This window comes from Aethalodelphis obliquidens, unplaced genomic scaffold (assembly GCF_003676395.1).
Source record: "Aethalodelphis obliquidens isolate GAN/ISIS:26980383/991018 unplaced genomic scaffold, ASM367639v1 scaffold22, whole genome shotgun sequence".
NCBI classification, from domain to species: Eukaryota; Metazoa; Chordata; class Mammalia; order Artiodactyla; family Delphinidae; genus Aethalodelphis; species Aethalodelphis obliquidens.
In genome coordinates this window covers 25,624,213-25,638,397 of record NW_020837966.1, presented here as the reverse complement: position 1 = coordinate 25,638,397, position 14,185 = coordinate 25,624,213, and the positions used below count along the sequence as shown (strand labels likewise).

The 14,185-nt window shown below is 43.1% G+C and overlaps 1 protein-coding gene across 1 annotated transcript in view; it reads right to left on the bottom strand.

Annotated features, from left to right (window-relative positions):
• The window catches only part of LRRN1 (leucine rich repeat neuronal 1), a 37,424-nt gene extending 35,115 nt beyond the window's left edge, over positions 1–2,309 (bottom strand). The window contains exon 1 of the mRNA XM_027121436.1: positions 1,842–2,309. The gene's annotated coding sequence lies outside the window, so the exon portion shown is untranslated. The remainder of the gene's footprint in view (positions 1–1,841) is intronic.
• Between the last annotated feature and the right edge of the window lie 11,876 nt (positions 2,310–14,185).

The following is a 14,185-nucleotide window of genomic DNA, read 5'->3' as shown; positions in this document are numbered from 1 at the left end:
AGAAATTACTTGAAACCACCAGAAGTGAAATTAAGTTACTGTCTGCTTCATATAACCATTCTGCTCACTAGTTCAGAACATCCAGCTTGAAATTGCACAAAAACACACAGCCAGGTAAAGAGCAAGCAGGACTTGAGGCTTTCAATACAATAGCACTCAGGGAATTTGGCTCCTGAATAAAGGTGTCAGCACGCCTTGGAATTCCCAAAGAGAAAAACTCACTGCGCCTTTATTCCATTTTCTTAAGGTCTATTGTTAACTAAAGACTCCTTGTCTTTTCAAATTCCTTCATGTGAATGGATGAGGCCAGACATCTGCCAGGATTCGCTCACATTTGCATGCGAATCAGAGACTTCGGGACACACATGGCCCTGGAGCCAACAACACCACTTTTACTCTAGACTTACACTGATCCAAGTACCTTCCTGAACTTTCCAGTTCTCCAGTCCTAGCTCTTAAAAATGAAGTAATGAGCGTATTCGGGTAATATTAGTTCTTTAGACCATTGTGGCAAGGCAAACTGCGAAACAAAACAACATACTGTCTTTCAAAAAAATCCTACAAGCAACAGCTCAAGTCAGTAATACCTGTCCCCTGACTGAATTCCACTTTTTCTTTATTTTCTGGGTCTGGGAGTGAAAATGCTAATGCTAATGGTGGCATGAGATTTAGAAAAGGGTCTCTTTTCCTGGACCCGTGGCCTTTTCCTCTGTGGTTCGAATGCCTCAAAACCATTCTCACCCCGGTCATTCATTCATTCATTCATTCAGTTCCAGGCACTATGGCTACAGCGGTGAACCCAGCAGTCAAGGTCCCCTGTCTCCCAGAGCAGGTACCACCGCCGAACCTCCAAGTGCGAGTAGGCAGGCCGGCTCCCTCACAACCGTCCTGGGACGGGTTTTCCCACCAGTCCCGAGTGCGCCGCGCCCCTCCATCTACTCGATCTTTCCACTCTACCTGGGCTTGCCAAGCAGGGACTCCCCTCCGCGGAGGTAGTCGGTGCAGGGCCCTGGGAAGTGCCGAGTCGGCGGCTGCCCACACCCCTCTCCACGCAGCACAAAGGACACTCGCTGGCAAACTTTCCTCGCCATCGACCCCGGCCGCGCGGGGAACCCAGCACCGGCTCCGTGCCTCGAGCGGACCGAGGCTTCCCTGACATTTCAGCATCCTTGGCAAGCCTCCTGAGGCTGCCGCCCCTTCTGGACTCAGAACGTGTAGGATGAGGTCTTTTCCCCACTTCGACCGCGCGACAGTTGAGCAGATTCTTCCCAATACCCTGACTTCAGTACACTCGATGCTTTGTGAATTACGCCCCTTGTCCCTTTCTTTACCTACAAGGCCACCGCCAAAACATCCTTCCTCTTTTCTCTTTCCACAGCCTGCCACCTTCTTTCCCCTTCTCTTAGTCCTCTTTCCAACTCCCCGGGCCCCCTCTCCGCGCTCTTCTCCGGCTCCGGCTGCCTTCCTCAGTTCACATTCCAGCAGCCCTCCTTCCTCCGGATACCCGGGCATCACCCTCCCCCGCGTCGGTCCCTGAAATCTAGCAGGCTCGCCTCCGGTCAATGCCTTTTGCTCGCTTCTGTTCGGCCTTCCTTCCGAAGTATCGTTCTCCCCGACCCCAGTGATTTTTTTCAGTAAGGAGGTCACTAGATTCCGGTTTCCCCGACTTCGTCGTTTTCCCCAGTTTCATGAGCCGCGCCCCCTCGTTCCCCTTAGGCCCGCGATCTTGTCCCAGGTTCCCCAGACCCTTCTATGGCCCGCCGCACCGCCAAGTTTGCCTCGACTTCCCCTCGCTGCCGCCCACATCTCCCGCCGCTGCCCGGCTAGGCAAGCGCACTTACCCCGAGGCCCGGCTGGCGGGGGTGTCGGGGTGCGCACGGACCAGGCACCGGCGGTGGCAGCAGGAGGAAGAGGAGGAGGAGGAGGACCGGCTGAGCGGCGCCTCCCTCCCAACCCACAGGCACTGGCTCCTTGGGGGGCTCCCGGCAGAACACCAAGACAGGAGGCGAGGCAGCCACACAAGCAACAGCTGCTGCGCGGGCCTGGGCTCAATCCGGCTCTCGGGGGCCGGGGCAGGGGCAGTCAGGATTGGGAAAAAAGGCAGAAGTGGGGTGCAGAGGGCGGGGCAGCGAGCGTCCAGGTCCGGAGGACGGCGTCCGGGGCGCCTAGGGACGCCACCGCGCGGATGCCGCTGCCCGGGCTGACGCCGGCGGCCCCTCTCCCCGCCCGGAGGGCGCTGCAGGCGCGGACGCACTGGCCTCGCCTAGCTCGCCGGCTTGCTGCCGGCGCCCTCGGTGCGCCCGGCTTTGTGCTCCCCGCAGCCGGCGTGCACCTGGTGTAAGCAAAAGCGGTCAGCTGATGGGCTGCACTCCGATTGGCTGCTCCACGGTCTCCTCCCCTCCCGCCCGACCCCCTTCCCGACCTCCCCCTCCGGTCCTCCGGCCCCCCACGCCCGCCCCCGGCTCAACCCAGTGCTGGGACACCATCTGTAGCCCGCCCAACAAAGGCGTAGCGCCGCGGGTCTCAGGTGGCCCGGCCTCCCTGCGTCGCCGCCGCGGCCGCTGCAGGCAGCAGCGGGCTGCCGCTTTTTGTCTAGGGGACGACAGGCTGCGGCTGGGTTAGGCAGGCAAAACACATTGCCGTTTCTTAGCATAAGACACACCAGAAAAAAAAAAAAGCCCACGCTAGCAGGCCAGCTAGGCACAACGGTGCCAGATCTGTGTGCAACGTAGAACTTGGGCTCCGGGGACTGAGAAGCAGATAAAATTCAACCCGACAGAACCAAGTCTCAGTATGAAATCTGACCCTTCCTCCTAAAATGAATGGCGATTCCTTGTGCTGTGTGTACATGCCTGGGTGTACGTGGACGCGGAACTGGTCTGAGCCCTTGCCGCGGAAAGAGAGTATTGTGGCACTTAAATGAACGGTGAAGCAGCTTCTTATTTAGGGAGGCTTTCGGAAAACGTTTCTGAAACTTTGTAATTACGGCTTTCTGATTTGTTAGGTGTGAAAGTTGTGTTCAAACAAGCGGAGGGCTGAGAATATAGTCTGTTTGGAGAGGGGGGGTGTTAGAGAGCAAGGTGGAGACGGGTTTTTGGAAACTGCTCATTAACCTGAGTTTCATCTTCCAAGTGGCCAGCTTAGAGCCAGACTCCAGAGAAGCCCTTGGTGCTTGTTACTGGGGGATCTGATTTAAGCTAGAGCATTATTAACCTCTCAGTGCCAAGCAAATTCACGCAAGAGAATGGGGGGACATTTCCTCATGATGTCCAAGCTTAAAACTTCTGGGGAATTAGGACGGATACATTCATTATTATAGAATCATCTTTTGAATTCCTTGAAAACATAGTAGAAATTTAACAATAATCTTGTATCTTGATTCCTATAGCATTTCTTGGTGTCTTTCATAGATGTCTGATAAATATTTGATGCTCTCATATGTCCATTTACTCTATATTATCCTGAAACTGTCATATAAATACTAATGGGTCACAGTGTGCCTTAGAAGGCTCTAGGGAAAGAAGATATTAGGATTTAGGGAAGAAGGTAAGTGAAGAGTAGAAGGACAGCTATAGGAAACGGCCCATTGCAACTAGAGTGGGAGGGTGCTTCCTATAAAAGAAGATTTAAAAACTTTCAAAATAACTTGTCTAGAACCTTTCTCAAGAGCCATACTTTTGTCTCTTCCTCCCTTTCTCATGCTGACTACATGTAGCTTGGAGTTTGTCCGAAAGAAGGTTGGCCTCTGGTAGAAACACAGAACTTGAATGATCAGGGAAAGACAAAACACAGGTTTCTTAGGGAGTCTCCTTTAGGTTTTTCTGGGAGAGGAGGGGAAACAATGCTGTACCTTGCACAGTGGGGCTTTACAGAGGTAGGTCCTGGGGAGCAGTTGAAGCAATTCTTGGTGGTTTGGAGTTCCTTTTCCCAGGGGCAAGATATCTAGCAGCCTCCAGGTTTTGGAAGAGACTTCATGAGAATGGTTTTTAAGCCCAGCTAAGAAGAAACTGAGTCAGACTCCAAGGTATGAACTTTGAAACCAGGCTGACACTGCTTTAAATCCCAGCACTGCAATTTAGGAACTGTGTCCCTCTGGGGTAAGTCACTTTACCTCTTTAAACCTTAGTTTCCTTGGCTATAAAGTAGGGTTAATAGCAGTATCTATCCCAAAGGGTTGTGCTGGTTAAGTAAGAGTAAGCCTGTAAAATACTTGGTGCAGGTCTTGGTATGTAGTAAGCATTCAACACATGGAAGCACTAGGCATTATTAGCCAGGTAGTGAGGACGAAAGCAAGACATCAGGTCAGACAGGTGGGATGATTATTTCACAGAACCGACACAGGTGACAGAATATTTTAAAAGCACTAGCAGCTCCAGTGAGAGAAACAGACTCTGTCTCTCCACTGTTCATTTCTTTTTAAATCACCATATCATTTATTTAAACTAATTTCCTTCTTCCCCAAGGCAAGGGTGAGAACGGAACCTCTGCCTCTTTCCCCTTGACCATTGCATATATTTGGCTCCTGACAGAAGAAGCATTATCATTAGGAAGAAATGTATGTGCCAGAGTTGGGGAGGGGGCCTGGTTGTGGAGGAGCATGAAGACTGCTGTGTGTTGGAAAGATTGCTGTGGGACAGAGGAGGACAAATGTAGGCAGAGCGTTTATAAAGAAATCTGAAGTTTGATTCAGTCATTGGAAATTTGATGAATTGCCTAAATGGTTTATGGGTCCAAATTTTAGGAACTGCCATTTTGTAACTCTGCGAAGTGGTTTCAGGATTGTTTTATCAACTGACACTTCAAAGCCCCTTGTCGTTGGAATGAATGAAGAGGAAACACTCAGTCAACAGACAGGGATAACTAAACCAAACTCATTTGTTTCTTTTGTAGAATCCTCAAATGTATCTGAATTACTCCTAGTGAGCTCACCCAGTTCTGGGGTCCTAAATTTATTAGTAAATATTTATTTATTTCTTACATATTTGAAAACCTTGGAGGCTTTGAAGGAGAATGGAATGGATAGAAGGGCCCCAGAGTTCCCAAGGGAGCCAGGTCTTACTGTTGATGTAGGGAGGAGTTCTTGCCCCTGGAGTTGGCCTTGTTGAGACACTACAAATCCCTTTGGGTTCCCTCATTATCCCCTTGAGGTTCTTCAGCTTCAGTTTGAAGAAACATTATAATTGATATTAGCCTAATTGTACTGGTGTATGTGGTAAATGAGGGAAGAAAGAAAGGTGAAGCTTTAGAAGGTGATCATCTTAGAATAATCTTTAAAAGGACATCTGTATTTTAAGAACAAAATTATAATATGCCATTTTAAGCCACAACTTTTAAAAGCTGAAAATATATCCCTCTCTAAGGGCTTAATTTCCAAAATATATAAACATCTCATACAACTTAACAACAAAAAAACAAACAACCCAATTGAAAAATGGGCAGTAGACTTAGACATATTTCCAAAGAAAACATAGAGATGGCCAATAAGCACATGAAAAGATGTTCAACATTGCTAATTATTAGAGAAGTACAAATAAACTACAATGAGGTATCACCTCACACCAGTCAGAATGGCCATCATTAAAAAGTCTACAAATAACAAATGCTGGAGCGGATGTGGAGAAAAGGGAACCCTCCTACACTGTTGGCAGGAATGTGAGCTGGAACAGCCACTATGGAAAACAGTTTGGAGGTTCCTCAGAAAACTAAAAATAGAGTTGTCATATGATCCAACAATCCCACTCCTGGACATATATCTGGACAAAACAATAATTCAAAAAGTTACATGCATTCCTATGTTCATAGTAGCACTATTCACAATAGCCAAGACATGGAAACAACCTAAATATCTATTGACAGATGAATGGATAAAGAAGATGTGGTATATATATACAATGGAATACTACTCAGCCATAAAAAATAATGAAATAATGCCATTTGCAGCAACATGGATGGACCTGGAGATGAAGATATTATCATACTAAGTGAAGTAAGTCAGAAAGAGAAAGACAAATACTGTATGATATTACGTACAATGTGGAATCTAAAATATGACACAAATGAACTTTTCTACAAAACAGAAGCAGACTCACAGATATAGAGAACAGACTTATGCTTACCAAGGATTGCAGGGGGGAGGAATGGAGTGGGAGTTTGGGGTTAGCAGATGCAAACTAGTATGTTTAGAATGGATAAACAACAAGGTCCTACTGTATAACACAGGGAGCTATATTCAATATCCTGTGATTAAACCATAAGGGAAAAGAACATTAAAAAGTATGTATCTATATGTATAACTGAATCACTTTTCTGTGCAGCAGAAATTAACACAACATTGTAAGTCAACTATACTTCAATTAAAAAAAATAATAATAAAGAAAATATGTCTCTCTCTAATTGATATATTAATAGTGTTCTTTACAGCCTCTGAATTAAGATTATAGTTTCAAAACTGTAATCCTCACCAAGCTTTCAGAGGATGATGACTGTAAAACTCATAATTATGTGATTGTTGTGATCATTGTTAACTCTCACATGAAATGTGTACTTCTCTAAAAATTTTTGACAGTTGAATGACTTTACTACATATTCATATTTCCTGTTCTTTCAGTTTTGTACTGCATATGAAATCATTCCAATACAAAAAAACTATTCATTAAGGTTTCTGTAATTATTATGTATTAATTATTAGCAAAATAATTTGATTATTATTAATTAAAATTATTTTAGCATTTAAGTTAATAATTTGACATGAAACTAAGGTGACCAACCATCTTGGTTTGCCTAGGACTTTGCAGGTTTTAGTCCTAGAAGTTTCACATCTCAGAAACCCCTTAGTCTGGATCAAACCAAGATGATTCATTGTTCTAAATAACTCACATTGATAGGTTTATGGTACTTTTGCAACTTTAGTTGTATTATAACCTTGCACATACACCAAATTATGTCCTTATGCCTGACTGGATCAAGAATCCCATTTCCACTTAATTTAATTGCTGCATACATAGCCCTTGACAATCATCTAAGCCAACCTCCTTATTTTATACATAAGAAAACTAAGCCCTAGAAAGGGACTGTGCCAGTCTGTTGACGAAGCCTACACTAAAAAGCTACACTATATACTGTCTGAAGGCAGAGACCAGATGGCCGTCTCCTAGCCCAGCACCCAGCATGTAATCAGTACTCCGTAAACATTTTTTGAATGGATGAATTGAATCAATTAATAAATTAATGTCTCTATATAATTAGAACACATATATCATGAGCATTTTCTTCATATTATTAAAAAGTCTTTAAAACTATAATGCTTTATGGCTGTATCATTCCACCAGTCTTCTGTTGGTGAGAAATAAGGCCTTTATCAATTATTTGCTAAAACGTATGTTATAGTAAACATACTCATTAGAAATGCCCATTTTGGTTATTGAACTACGGATACATAAACTATAGCTTGGATCATCAATTTAACATATTCAATTTTTTCTGTTTTCATTACTATTTATTTTTAGACAACCAGGCCTTACTAAAAAATAAAGGATTATTCAGGTTTTTTGCTTCTATGTTATAAAGATTTTAGTTGATATGTTTGTTTTCAGTTATTTGCTCTCCATTCTGATTTCTCTTTTGCCTGTATAATAATAGCTAACATAAATTAACATAAATTAAGTACTTACTCTGTGCCAGGTAATACACTTAGTAATGTTTCTTATACTGAAAGAGGCAATATACTATAATAGTTACAAGCTAGAGCTCTTTATTCATGTTACTAAGGTTTATGTTCCAGCACAACCCGTATGGATTTGAGCAAGTTATTTAAGTCCTCTTTGTATTTGCATCTATATCATGCGGTTTGTGAGGATTAAAGAGATGTTTATGTGCCTAACATATAGCAAGCATTCACTAAATATTAATGTATTAGTAAATATAATGCTAGCTGCTGGAACAAATAAAGAACCCCAGGAGCTTAAATAAGGCAAGTTTATTTCACACTTGTGTAACAGAGTGTGTTCCTGGCTGGGTGGCCTCCACATGGTCATTCAGGGTGTAGGCTCCTTCCATCTTTTGATTCTTCTTCCTCTATTTCTGCATACTCCTTCCCATTCACACAGAGGATGGGGAAAGAAAGACAGAAGAAAGGACCACACGGGAAAATTTTATGGGCCAGGCTAAGAAATGGCTCACATCACCTCCACGTACGTTCTATTGGCAGGAACTCAGATACATAGCTACACCAAATAGCAAAGGAAACTGGCAAAGGTAGATGAGGTGTGTGCCTAAGAGTAGAAGAAAGTTTGCAACACACAGCGATCTGTATTAAATATATAGCAACATATATTAGAAATACAGCAATCTCTCTTACTGTTGGTTCTCATCTTGCTTAGTCCTCATAACAAGTTTGACAAGGTAGGAGAGCCAGCACATGACTGACTCAGGGTCATACAGCAAGGAAGAGGCCATAATTACAGCAAACAAAACATACATAGAACAGCTGCTAGACAGGGCTTTCCAATTCTTACTTCCTTTTTTTAACTATTATAAAATTTTTAAATTGAAGTATAGTTGATGTATAATAGTATATGTTACAGATGGACAATATAGTGATTCACAATTTTTAAAGGTTATACTCCATTTATAGTTATTATAAATATTGGCTATATTCTCCTCTCACTTCCTCTTAAAACTGTTCTTGGTGGTGGGCTTCCCTGGTAGCGCAGTGGTTGTGAGTCCGCCTGCCGATGCAGGGGACGCGGGTCCGTGTCCCGGTCCGGGAAGATCCCACATGCCGCGGAGCGGCTGGGCCCGTGAGCCATGGCCGCTGAGCCTGCGCGTCCGGAGCCTATGCTCCGCAAAGGAAGAGGCCACAGCAGTGAGAGACCCGCGTACAGCAAAAACAAAAACAAAAAAACTGTTCTTGGTGGATGGCTAACCTGATTACCCTCACCATATTGCCTTCCCGAAGTTCCCAGAGAACTTAAAGCATGGAAAGGTGACTGTCAGCTGCCCCAATAGCAGCTTGTACTCCTTCTTTCATTGACATCCTTTTTCTTTCAGTGACCGTAAAACTTTAAAGAAGTTCAGAATATTTCCTCGTAAGAAAATGCTTACAGACTACTGCACTGGAATTCAGTGCCCCTATTACCATAAATTTAATGTCCACATTTACTTTTAGTCCTAGGGGCCTACCAGGCTATAAAAGAAAGATTGTCAGGCAGAGTAGACACAAATGGTTTATACACATCCTGCAGAAACATGGAAGCTCACAGAATTTCCCTACATTTCATCCAACACCTTCCTCTGTCAAGTTTGTCTGCATTTTTGACTGCACTCCATTTTATAACAGACATTCACACTTTATATCTCTGAGCATGTTAACAGTCTCTTCTGAGTAAAACATTGCCTGTATTCCATTTTCATGGATAACTTAACTACTCTCCTACCAGACTGATCATCTAATGCAATCCTTATTCCTCTGAAGTTTGATTCACTTGTACCCTTGAGTCTGTATCCTGCCCAAACCTTGCACTGTACACCGTCTTTTGGAAAAGTGACTTAGTTTTGAGTTTTGTGACTTTGGGAGAAGAAAAAACCACAGAAAGACGTGCGACATGTAAGTGGTGACTTAGGCTTGTCATTAGAAATGAGGCTGTATTGCAATTCAGTTCAGCAAGTACCATAGGATTTGAGGGCTGAAAAGAACCTTAGAGGTAATCTGGCTCAACCCTTTCATTTCACAGATGAGCAAACTCAAGTCTCAAGAATGCTAACATTTCTGTGTACCTCAAGAGCACCTGGAAAGTTTGGGTGGATTTAAGCCCTTATCCAAGGTCACACTGCTGGTTAATAGGAGCACTAAACCTAAAATCTCGTTCTTTGATATTTAGGTGAGGAATCTTTCTCTAGCAGTAGTATAACTTTAACTGGGATCCTCAGGGCCCCCAGGATTTTGTGGATACACTCTCAGGAGTCTGCTAGATTGCTATAAGAAAATGTTATTTGTTTGAATTCCAATAATAATCTGAAAAATTAATATAAGCATATTCTGAGTCATTTGAATAGCATCCTTATAATTGAAGGAAGAAAAATGCCATCTAGTGCCACTGCTTGTCTTTATGTTTGTGTTTATGATCACGTTCATGCCAAGCAGTACCACTTAAAGTATTTGGAACTAATGAGAGGAAAACGGGGTGGTTTCGATGTAGAAATGATGTGTTCTCACCGGGTAAAGGCCACATGATGTCTCAGCACATTCCAAGAAAGAAGGTTCCTGAGAAACTTCATGAGTTGAAAAGTGAGGGGAGAAAAAAAAAGGATAAGAGAACTGAATCACCCCACAACATGGAGTAGTCAAAACTAGAGAGAGAGAGAGGGAAAGAGAGAGAGCATGAATACCATGTTCACACTTAAAAAGTTGACTTAATTTTATGGAAAAAAGGGGAAAAGTTCAACTCTTACATAAAATTGATGGTTGAATTTGAGTTTAACTGGTTTGGTAGGTTTTTTTGTTTTTTTTCTAAACAGTTTTATTTACATATAATTTCTAGTATAAGTTGAATTGTGTCTCCACAAATTCATATATTGAAGTTCTAACCTCCAGGACCTCAGAATGTGACCTTATTTGGAAATAAGGTCATTGCAGATGTAATTAGTTAAGATTAGTCATGCTGCAGTAGGGTGGGCCCCTAATCCAAAATGACTGAGTCCTTATAAAATGGGAAAATTTGGACATACATGCACATGGGCAGAGCACTAAGTGAAAACAAAGGCAGAGGTCAGGGTAATGCTTTTCTACAAGCCAAGGAACACCAATGTTTGTCAGCAAACCACCAGAAGGTAGCAGAAAGTCACAAAACAGATTCCCCCTCACAGTCCTAAGAAGGAACCAACCCTGCCTACACCGTGATCATGAACTTCTAGCTTTCAGAACTATGGAAAAATAAATTTCTGTTGTTTAACCCACTCAGTTTGTGGTATCAATACTTTGTTATAGCAGCCCTAGCAAACTGATACAATTGCCATATAATAAATTGCACATATTTATAGTATCAAATTTTGACCTCTGTATACACCCATGAAACCATCATCACAATCAAGATCATGAAAAGATTCATCACCCTCAAAGGGTTCTTTGTGCTTTCTTGTATTCTGTTCCTTCCTACCCTCTGTGCTCTCCTCCTTGCTGCCCATCCCTAGGTTCAGTAAACTCACCTGCTTTCTCTAGATTAATTTGTACTTTCTAGAATTTCTTTCAGTCAGCATAATTATTATGAGGTCCTTCCATGTTGTTGTGTGTTTTAATAGTTTGTTATTTGCTGCTGAGTAGAACTCCATTGTGGATATGCCACAATATGTTTATTCATTCACCTGTTGATGGGCATTTAAATTGTTTCCAGTTTTTGCCTATTACATATAACACTACACTGAGTAATTGTGTTCAAGTCTTTATCTGGATGTATGCTTTTATTTCTCCTGGGTAAATACCCAAGCATGAAATGACTACATCATACGGTAGGGGGTTGGTTTTTTTTTTTTTTTTTTTTTTGCTTTTTAAAAAGTGCCAAACTGTTTTCCAAAGTGGTGGTACCATTTTTTATTCCCAGCAGCAGTGTGTAAGAGTGACAGTAAGCCTGCACATTAACGACTCTTGAAGGTGAATGTTTTCAGGGAGGCAGGGAATTTTAGATGCTCTCAGAAACCACCCTGCCTATTGCCTTACACCAGACCTGACTCACACACTTAGATTACTGGCCTGTTTGGTTTTGAAATGTACAACCTATGATTTATAAACTGATTTAGAATTGGCTCTTCAAATATATTGTGCAAATGTTACTTGTATATAAGTCTCTAAAGAGTCCTGGGCTAAAGACAGAAGATATAAGTGTGCCAGTGACCGGGCATGTACCTCCCAGTGTGCCATCTGCCAGCTTAAATGTGCACCCTGGAAAGTCAGAGTAAAGACATCTGTCCCGCCTGCGTCCTCAGAAGGTGGTGTTTTGGATCAAGTCAAACTCTTCAGCGAAGCACTTTGCAAACTCTGGAATATGTCAGCCATTTTCTTCATGATGCCAGGAAAATGGAAGGTCCTCTGAGAGATGGGCTTCCGGCATGAGGCTTCCACAGACTGTGACAGCCTGCATGATGTGGGTGGGCTCTAATGTGGAGTGTGTCGGCCAGCTGCTCCTTTTCCCTTCACCCTCATTCCTGGGCAGAAAAAAAGTTACCAGCAGACTCTGGGACAAATAACTAAATGCCCTCTGGGGCAGTTCCTTTTGAAATCTGAAAGGAGTTTGGGATTGGAAGACACGAAGCAATTTTCTCTGGAATTTTCCTTATCATAGTTAAGATTTTGTTTTAGTAAGAAGAAGAAGAAGGAGGAGGAGGAGAAGAAGAAAAATATAGCAGCTAACTCTTATTAAGCATATATTATGTGCTAGGCATGGTGCGATTTTTGCATGGATTCCATGTAGTTCTTACAACAATCCCATGAGATGGGTAGGTATGATTATCGCTCTTGTTTTTTTCAGATAGGGTAATTGAGATCTTAACGAGGGTAGATAATATGCCCCAGATATCAGAACTCATGCTCTTAGCTATGCTATAGTATATAATCTCAGATTCTATCTGTGATACAGTACTATAATCTGAAAGACCTGCACCATGTTGGTCATATTGACATAGATACACCTTTTGGGAAAAATTTTTTTAATAAAAAAAAAAAAGATTGATGTAGCATTCTAGGAACTGTCGCCAAATATCTTAATACTTTTGGAAAGGAGAAATCTGAGGAATGCTAATCACATTTTATTAGAATAATGGAGACATTCACAAAATAATAAGATTTGATAGTCTACAGCAGGACATTTGGAAACTTTTGAAATGTAAAAGGAAGCAATATTTTAATTTGTAAAACTGGAGCTTTTTAAAAAGTGTGCAGGAAGGGCCAGCCAAAGGCCACCTAGGTGATTCTTTTTTTTTTTTTTAATGTAGATTTTATTTATTTATTAATTTTTGGCTGCGTTGGGTCTTCGTTGCTGTGCGCGGGCTTTCTCTAGTTGCGGCGAGTGGGGGCTACTCTTTGTTGCGGTGCGCCGGCTTCTCATTGCGGTGGCTTTTCTTGTTGCAGAGCATGGGCTCTAGGCGTGTGGGCTTCCATAGTTGTGGCTCGAGGGCTTCAGTAGTTGTGGCTCCCGGGCTCTAGAGCACAGGCTCAGTAGTTGTGGCGTACAGGCTTAGTTGCTCCGTGGCATGTGGGATCTTCCTGGACCAGGGCTTGAACCCGCATCCCCTGCATTGGCAGGCGGATTCTTAACCACTTTGCCACCAGGGAAGTCCCACCTAGGTGATTCTTAAGGACTGGGCAATTGAATGGGATCTGGTTTGCCAAGGTCACTTTCTGGAACATCACTTGGTGAGCCTATCATGAGAATTGGATTCTAAACTCAGCTTTACCACTAATAGTTTCACTTCTCTGAACCCCAAGTTCTTTGTATATAAGAGTACTGATAGAATCAGAACTGATAGGCAGCTGATAGAATCTGTAGTTGTCACATTTTCTTCCTCCCAGAATTCTTTGGTTAAATAAAATCATAAGGAAACACTACATCAAGACATAAAAGCAAATTTGTCTGGGTTTTTGGTTGCAACCACCAAATCTACTGTAGGTAGTTCAGGTAGGAAGAGCTTAATAAAAGATACAAGTAAGCCTACAGGGTCTCTGGAAGGCTGGACAGCTGGGCATGCATATTGTCCATCCAGGAACAAAGCAGCTAGAGAATTTTCCACCATGCCCCTATTCTGGTGGAAGCCACATTGTCACTTGCCCATCACTTGATACCTACCACACTATAGACTGGAATCCAGAAACTCTACACAGCTCTGCCTAATGATGCTGCCATTGTCCTTGCCAGAAGATCTGAAACCCCAGCCTATGGCTGCCTTTTCACGTAGCTCACTTGTACCTGGTGTGTTGCTTGACTGAACCCAGGCACTGTGCAGGACAGGAGGCCAGCTAGAAAGGGGTTGCAGTATGTGCTGGGTGGGTCAGCTCACAACATATGCCATCGGTGCTCATTGAAGGTGAGCAGGAGCCCCTCTTTGACCATTACCTGTCACTGTTCCTTGATGCTGATGGGACCCTGTTGGCTGGTCACTTGCTAATCAGGCTCCCAGGGCTCTGTAGACCAAAGGTAGA